Raw genomic sequence first — 7,245 nt, 5'->3', positions numbered from 1 at the left:
TGTCACATCTTACACTTCCTTATCTCTGTGTCTCCCTCTCCGCTGACTGTCTCAAGAAGGGTCTCGACCCAAAACATCACTCATTCCTTCTATCCAGATATGCTGCCTGATCTGCTGAGTTACTCCAGTATTTTGTGTGTATCTTCACAGAAAAGCAATTGACAACTTTACCACAGGACAATCAAATCATTTCATCTACCATTCAACAGAGATTTATAATCAAATCTAAGAAGTTTCAAATCAGTACATGTATCAGGATTCAGAGGCCAAAGCCAACAACTACTAAAGTCAGGGACGACAGATGGCACAATGGGCTAAGTGTTCGGCTGGCGACCAGAAGGTGGCCGGTTCGAATCCCGCTTGGAGTGCATACTGTCGTTGTGTCCCTGGGCAAGACACTTCACCCACCTTTGCCTGTGTGTGAATGTGTGTGAGTGATTGGTGGTGGTCGGAGGGGCCGTAGGCGCAGATTGGCAGCCACGCTTCCGTCAGTCTGCCCCAGGGCAGCTGTGGCTACAGAAGTAGCTTACCACCACCGAGTGTGACTGAGGAGTGAATGAATAATGCGATGTAAAGCACCTTGAGTATTAGAAAGGCGCTATATAAATCCCATCCATTATTATTATTATTAAGGCTCTGTGGTGGAGGCCATAGTCTAGGGTCCATCCGGTGCTGGACATTGGGGGGCCAGAGTCTGGTGGAGACGCCCATCAAAAAAGGGAAGGGATATCACCCCGGCCACATGCCAAGTGGGAATGGTGCTTGGTATAAGGAAGAGGGGAGGTGGCGCAGCAGTAGAGTTGCTGCCTTACAGCAAAACGCAGCACCGGAGACCCAGGTTCGATCCTGACTACGGGTGCTGTCTGTACAGAGTTCGTAGGTTCTCCCCGTGGCCTGCGTGGGTTTTCTCCGAGATCTTCGGTTTCCTCCCACATTCCAACGACGTACAGGTTTGTAGGTTAATTCGCTTGATAAATGTAAAAATTGTCCAGCATAAAATTGTCCAACTTCCAGTAAAGCACCTGGTAGGCCATTTAAGACTGAGATAAAAAACTTTTTCACCCAGAGAGTTGTGAATCTATGGAATTCTCTGCCACAGAAGGCAGTGGAGGCCAATTCACTGGATGTTTTCAAGAGAGGGTCAGAACCCCAGACAGCATCTTGGAAGGATATGGTCAAATGATGTTTTGGGCCAGGACCCTTTTTCAGACCGGTGAAGGGTCCTGACTTGAAACATCATTTGTTCATTTCTATTCACAGATGCTGCCTGGGGTTCCTCCAGTAGTTTGTTTCTTTCTCAGTGTAAAAGCAGTTTCAGTCCAGAAACACCCTCCAAAAAAACGAGACATTTGTGCAACAAAAACAGGAAATTAGACATTTCCTAAATTCGCCCGTGGATGAATTATATTAATTATTCGGCTTGAAAATTGCCAAAACAGCAGAAATCAACTTTTCTCTTTAACTTACCAAGTTCCTGAAAACATCATTAAAATTAACCTAAATTCTAGTGAATACACTGATTTGTATGATCTTGTTTCCTGGTATGTCTACTTGCCTGGTACCAACCTCAGTTCAGTTTAGTTTATTGTCACGTGTACCGAGGTACAGTGAACAGCTTTAGTTGCGTGCTAACCAGTCAGCAGAAAGACAATACATGATTACAATTGAGCCATTTACAGTGTACAGATACATGATAAGGGAGTAATGTTTGGTGCAGGGTAAAGCCAGTAAAGTCCGATCAAAGATAGCCCGTGGTTTATCAATGAGGTAGATAGTAGTTCAGCACTGTGTAGGAAGGAACTGCAGATGCTGGTATAAACCGTAGACACAAAATGCTGGAGTAACTCAGCGGGACAGGCAGCATCTAGGGGTGCCGCATGATGGCAGCCTCTGCCTAGTCTGTTGTCTATCTATCTTTTTTTTATTTTTAGTTTGTTTAAAGTATGTTTTGGAGGATTTTTTAAAAGTATTTTATGTGGGGGAGGGGGGTAGGGTGAGGGGGAAACCGTTTCCCAGTCACTTCCTGGCGAGGATGCGACTATTCTCCGAGTCGTGTCCTCGCCCCCCCCCCCCCCCCCCCCCACGGCCTACCAACTGGATTGGCGCGGCCTTTCCTGCCGGGGACTGGACCAGAGCTTCAGCAGCAGCGGCGCAGCGCTGGATACATCGTGGAGCGGGCGATGCCTTACCTGGGCCTGCAACATCGCGGAGCTGTGGTTTGCAGAGCTCCCAGCACGGGCGGCGCTGACCAACATCGCAGAGTCCTGAGACCCTTTGCCGACGGCCGCTAACGTTGAATCTCCGCCCAGCTCGGCCTGTGGACTTCGGGAGCAGCGGACTCCGGATGGAAGTGGCCGATTCGTAGTCCGAGCCGCTGAGGATGTTCTTCCGTTCCGACGTCGGAGTTCCATCATCCCGGCGAGAGGGCATGAACATCGGCGACTGCGGGGGGCTCAGAAGGCCCCGACCATGGGTGAACATCAAAGAACATCAAAGAGGAGGTTAACTGAACTTTGGTGCCTTCCCTCACAGTGGGAAACTTTGATACCGCTTTGTGGGGGATGTTTATGTTATAGACTATCGTGTTCTGTGTTATTATTATTTTTATATTCGTATGGCTGTATGGTGAAAAAGCATTCCGTTGTCACTGTACTATGCACAATGACAATAAAGTTGAATCTAATCTAATCTCTGGTGAAAAGGAATAGTGACCTTTACGGTTTCCAGTTTTTAAAGTATACTCTGTTCCATTTGCTAGGTCCAAACTTGATGACTTAATCTATGCTTCTGTTGCAATCCACTGGCCACAGTTTTGCTCAATCACTTAATCTATAAATACATCTTTCCAATTTAATGTTGCCATATTGCTTGCAATGTTAAAACACAGAGTGCTGCAATAACCCAGAGGGTCAGGTGGCATCTCTGGAGAATGTGGATAGGCAGCGTTTTGAGTCGGGACACTTCTACCCTGATTGTAGTCCACTCGGGACCCTGCTGATTCCAATCAGGGTAGAAGTGTCCCGACCCGAAACGCTGCCCATCCACGTCCTGTGTTGGCCTCCACCTGCACATCCTCGGTCTACTGCTTACAATGCTATATTTGTGTCATAATGAAACTTGGATTTCTGCACTATTATGTAAATCATTTATAAATGCTGAGTAGTTGAGGCACTGAAACAGATTCTGCAGGCTCTCCAGTGGTCACATCCTGCCAATCTGACATCTGCCCATTTTTCCCCTTCCCTCTACAGCCAGGTCAATACCCTGCCTTAATCCCATGAGTTTCAGTATTATGAGTTGACCAGGCAGCATGTTCATATAAGATCATAAGTGATAGCTGAATTAGGCCATTCGGCCCATCAAGTCTACTCTGCCATTCAATCATGGCTGATCTATCTCACCCTCCTAACCCCATTCTCCTGCCTTCTCTCCATAAACCCCTGACACCGGTACTAATCAAGAATCTATCTATCTCTGTCTTTAATATATCCACGACTTGGCCTCCACACCCTTCTGTGGCAAAGATTTCCACAGATTCACCAGATGTTGTTATTGGAGTCTTGGAGAAAATGAAAAATAAAACGTACATTAACTTTTTAACTCTGAACTTTAATTATGTAGAATAAACCTTTTTAAAGTTTAAAACTGAAAGCAAGCAGGCTTATCTAAAACGTAATAAATCACAATGGACACAGACTGCTGGAGTAACTTTTGGAGTGGTTACTCCAGTGCTTTGTTTTTTTTTGTTGTAAATCAGCATCTGCAGATCCTTGTGTCTAAATCATAATGTGTTGGTTTACGGTCAAGTCCGAAGTGGGAACTCGGGAGATTGGAAATCGGACATTTTGAAGAATATAAAGGCGAGAGCTCCGTCTGATGGATCTGTGAGGAAAATACAACAGGCAGCAAACCTTTCTGCTCTTGGCTGCCATCTGCTGCCTCCAGCTAAAAGGTGGACTTATCCTGCACTCACAAAGCCCCATTGTTCCTGTAACTGCAACCGTCTGTTGACACATGTCAATATTAGGTGGGGTCTGGGGAATTTAATGGGACAGAAAGTGGGGGAAGTTCAGGAAGTTCACTCCGGTGGATCGAGTATTGCCAGCCAGCGCCCTGTCCCTAAAGCTGGAGTAATTATAGAGGTGAGAAGTGGTTCAAAACTGACTCTGAGAGTTGCAGGGATCAGAAAGATCATAGTTTATTAATAAACAAGGTTAAGTATTTTAAAATTAAGGCACTACTTACCTGGGAGCCAAAGTCAATCACCATCCAGAGGCTAAAGGTGAACGGAAGGTGCATGTTTGGATGTTAGTTTAGGTTTATTACTGGCACGTTGAATATATTTTATTGTCACTTGTCGCATATTGCAACTGTGACTACTTTTCAAATCTTGCCTTTCTATTGGACCGGAAATAATTCACTTATATCCACTGCATTGAATACAAAGATGGCAAACCTCTTTAGATTGCGTTGTTTAAAGGAAGACAAACACATATGTACCAGAGGGTAGACAAAAATGGTGGAGAAACTCAGCAGGTGAGGCAGCATCTATGGAGCGAAGGAAATAGGCGACGTTTTGGGTCGAGACCCTTCTTCAGACTGTACCAGAGGGTGGTCAGTGTCTGTGCCATCAGAGAGAGGCAGCAACATGGGAACAGGTAGCTTAGAAGTTCCAAAAGAAAATGGATAGATGTCTCACAAGAACATTACAAATATATGGGTTATTTGAACTTCCAAACTTTTTATAATATGTTCCAGATGATATTTAAACTCCATCCTTGGAATTCTGAAGAGACCCAAAAAGAAATAAGTTCAAAACTTTAGGACATGGCATCTCCAAACTTAGTTAAGGCACTTGAGATCTTGGAGATGTTGGTGTATGGCTCTTACTTCCATAAGATTGCTTGCATCAAAACATTATCTGGTCACTGAACAAACGTTTATTAAATTTGCTGTCAACATTCAAATAGGTGAAGCAATGGAGTCACATACAGTGCCCTCCATAATGTTTGAGACAATGTGATTTTTTCTATTACAAATCTCAAATTGTGGAGTACAGAGGCAAATAAATAAATGATGGGTCCTTGTCTTTGGGACAACCGAAATTTCCACCGACCCTGGTTGTGTGGCAATAAATTATATCTATCTATCTATTTGTCCCAAACATTATGGAGGGCACTGTAAATAAACAGCAAAGTCACAGCATCAATGTTAAGACGATTGGCCAAGTAATCTGCATAACGTTTGAAGAAAGGCTGTTGAATGAAGATCTTTGAACAGATATACCGTGACATTTATGTGTAGGAGGGGACTGCAGATGCTGGTTTAAACCAAAGACAGACATAAAATGCTGGAGGAACTCAGTGGGGCAGGCAGCATCTCTGGAGAGAAGGAATGGGTGATGTTTCGGGTCGAGACCCTTCTTCAGACTAGCAGACTGAAGTCTGAAGCAGTGTAAAGAGTCCCGACACGAAACGTCACCCATTCCTTCTCTCCAGAGATGCTGCCTGCCCCACTGAGTTACTCCAGCATTTGTGTCTATCTTACTGATGAATTTATTTTAGCAGAGGACTGGAAGAGGGTATTTTCCACCTTGGACTCCTCCGTCGGTGCTGCTCTTAACTGGATTATGGGCTCAAGTGTCTGAACTGGAACCTGAATCTTGAACTGTGAATTTACTGATTGAACTAGAATATAATGTTATTTTGCATTTAAGTGGTGCGTCCTCCTGCTTTGTAAAGTGATGAGGTCTTTGAAACATTGTGTGAGCTAAAGCATGGGGAACGCCCAGCTCTCAGCTGGTTTTGTGGGCAACCTCTTCATACAGTCTGCTCTCACCTCTGAACATGCATCTGATAGCAATGTGAGATTTCTACACAACATATAGAACTTGCAATCCTAATTGTCTCTGCCCCTACCTTTGCAGTCAATGCCTTTCAGATTCCAACCGCACTTGGGTGAAAAGGTTCTTCCTTGGATCCCCACTAAACACCATTTAATTACTGAATGTGGCTGCAACTCCAAAACAGACTGATGCTTCCTCCCAAAGGAAGACTATTCTTTCGATAACTAAGTGCTTGGGTCGATATTCTGTTGCCAATCAGCTTCTACCAGTGGGAGAGTGTAGGACCAGAGGCCAAAAAAGACATACCTTTAGAAAGGAGGAATTTCTTTAGTCAGAGGGTGGTGAATCTGTGGAGGTTTTAAGGCAGAGATTGACAGATTCTTGATTAGTACAGGTGTCAGGGGTTATGGGGAGAAGGCAAAAAATGGGGTTGAGAGGGAAAGACTGATCAGCCATGATTAAATGGCAGAGTAGATTTGATGGGCGAATAGCCAAATTCTGCTCCGAGAACTATGAACTTCTGAAAAGCTCAGCCAATGAGCACATAAGTTTTCAGATTCAATTATGTCTGTGCTGAGCGAGCTGATCTGAGCCAGCACATTAGAAGGCACACAAAAGTCAGTGGAGAGGATGTGGTCTACCAGGACTGCTGTTTGTGGCCCTGTGAACTGGCCGTTTTCACGAATATCGATGAGAAACACAACCAGGTTGTAGGGTGTTGATCTATGAATGGGTGGTGATGTCTGGAATCACATAAGAGTCAAAGTAACAAATATCTCCAGATGCAGCAAGAGTTAACAACTTCAGGCAAGGGGAAATTGCAAAAGGGAAATCACACAGAGTGCTGTGTGCAGTTTGAGGATCATAGGGTGGACATGGAGAGGGAGCCGAGAAGATTCACCAGGGATGGAGCATTTTAGAAAAATAGGGTAGAGGAAGGAACTGCAGATGCTGGTTTAAATCGAAGCTGGAAACAAAATGCTGGAGTAACTCAGCAGGACAGGCAGCACCTCTGGAGAGAATGGGTGACATTTCGGATCAAGTCTGAAGAAGGGTCTCGACCCGAAACGTCACCCATTCCTTCTCTCCAGAGATGCTGCCTGTCCCGCTGAGTTAATTCAGCATTTTGTGTCTACCTTCAATTTTAACCAGCATCTGCAGTTCTTTCCTACACATCCTGCTGGTAAATAGGATTGTGTAGATGGGTAGTTGATTGTTAAAATGGGCATGCTATGCTGAAGGGCCTGGTTTGCGCGGTTTGACTCCAAGACTCTGCAGTTTCAGAGATTCCAAAGCATGATTGTGACAATTGAAGAGAATCGATCAGGACATGCGTATAAACAGTAGCTATGAATGTGATTGAGTCACATTCATGCAGATGCTTGAATCTTCAGTAAAAC

The sequence above is a fragment of the Amblyraja radiata genome, chromosome X, assembly GCF_010909765.2.
Source record: "Amblyraja radiata isolate CabotCenter1 chromosome X, sAmbRad1.1.pri, whole genome shotgun sequence".
NCBI classification, from domain to species: domain Eukaryota; kingdom Metazoa; phylum Chordata; class Chondrichthyes; order Rajiformes; family Rajidae; genus Amblyraja; species Amblyraja radiata.
Note: the sequence above shows the minus strand (reverse complement) of the source record.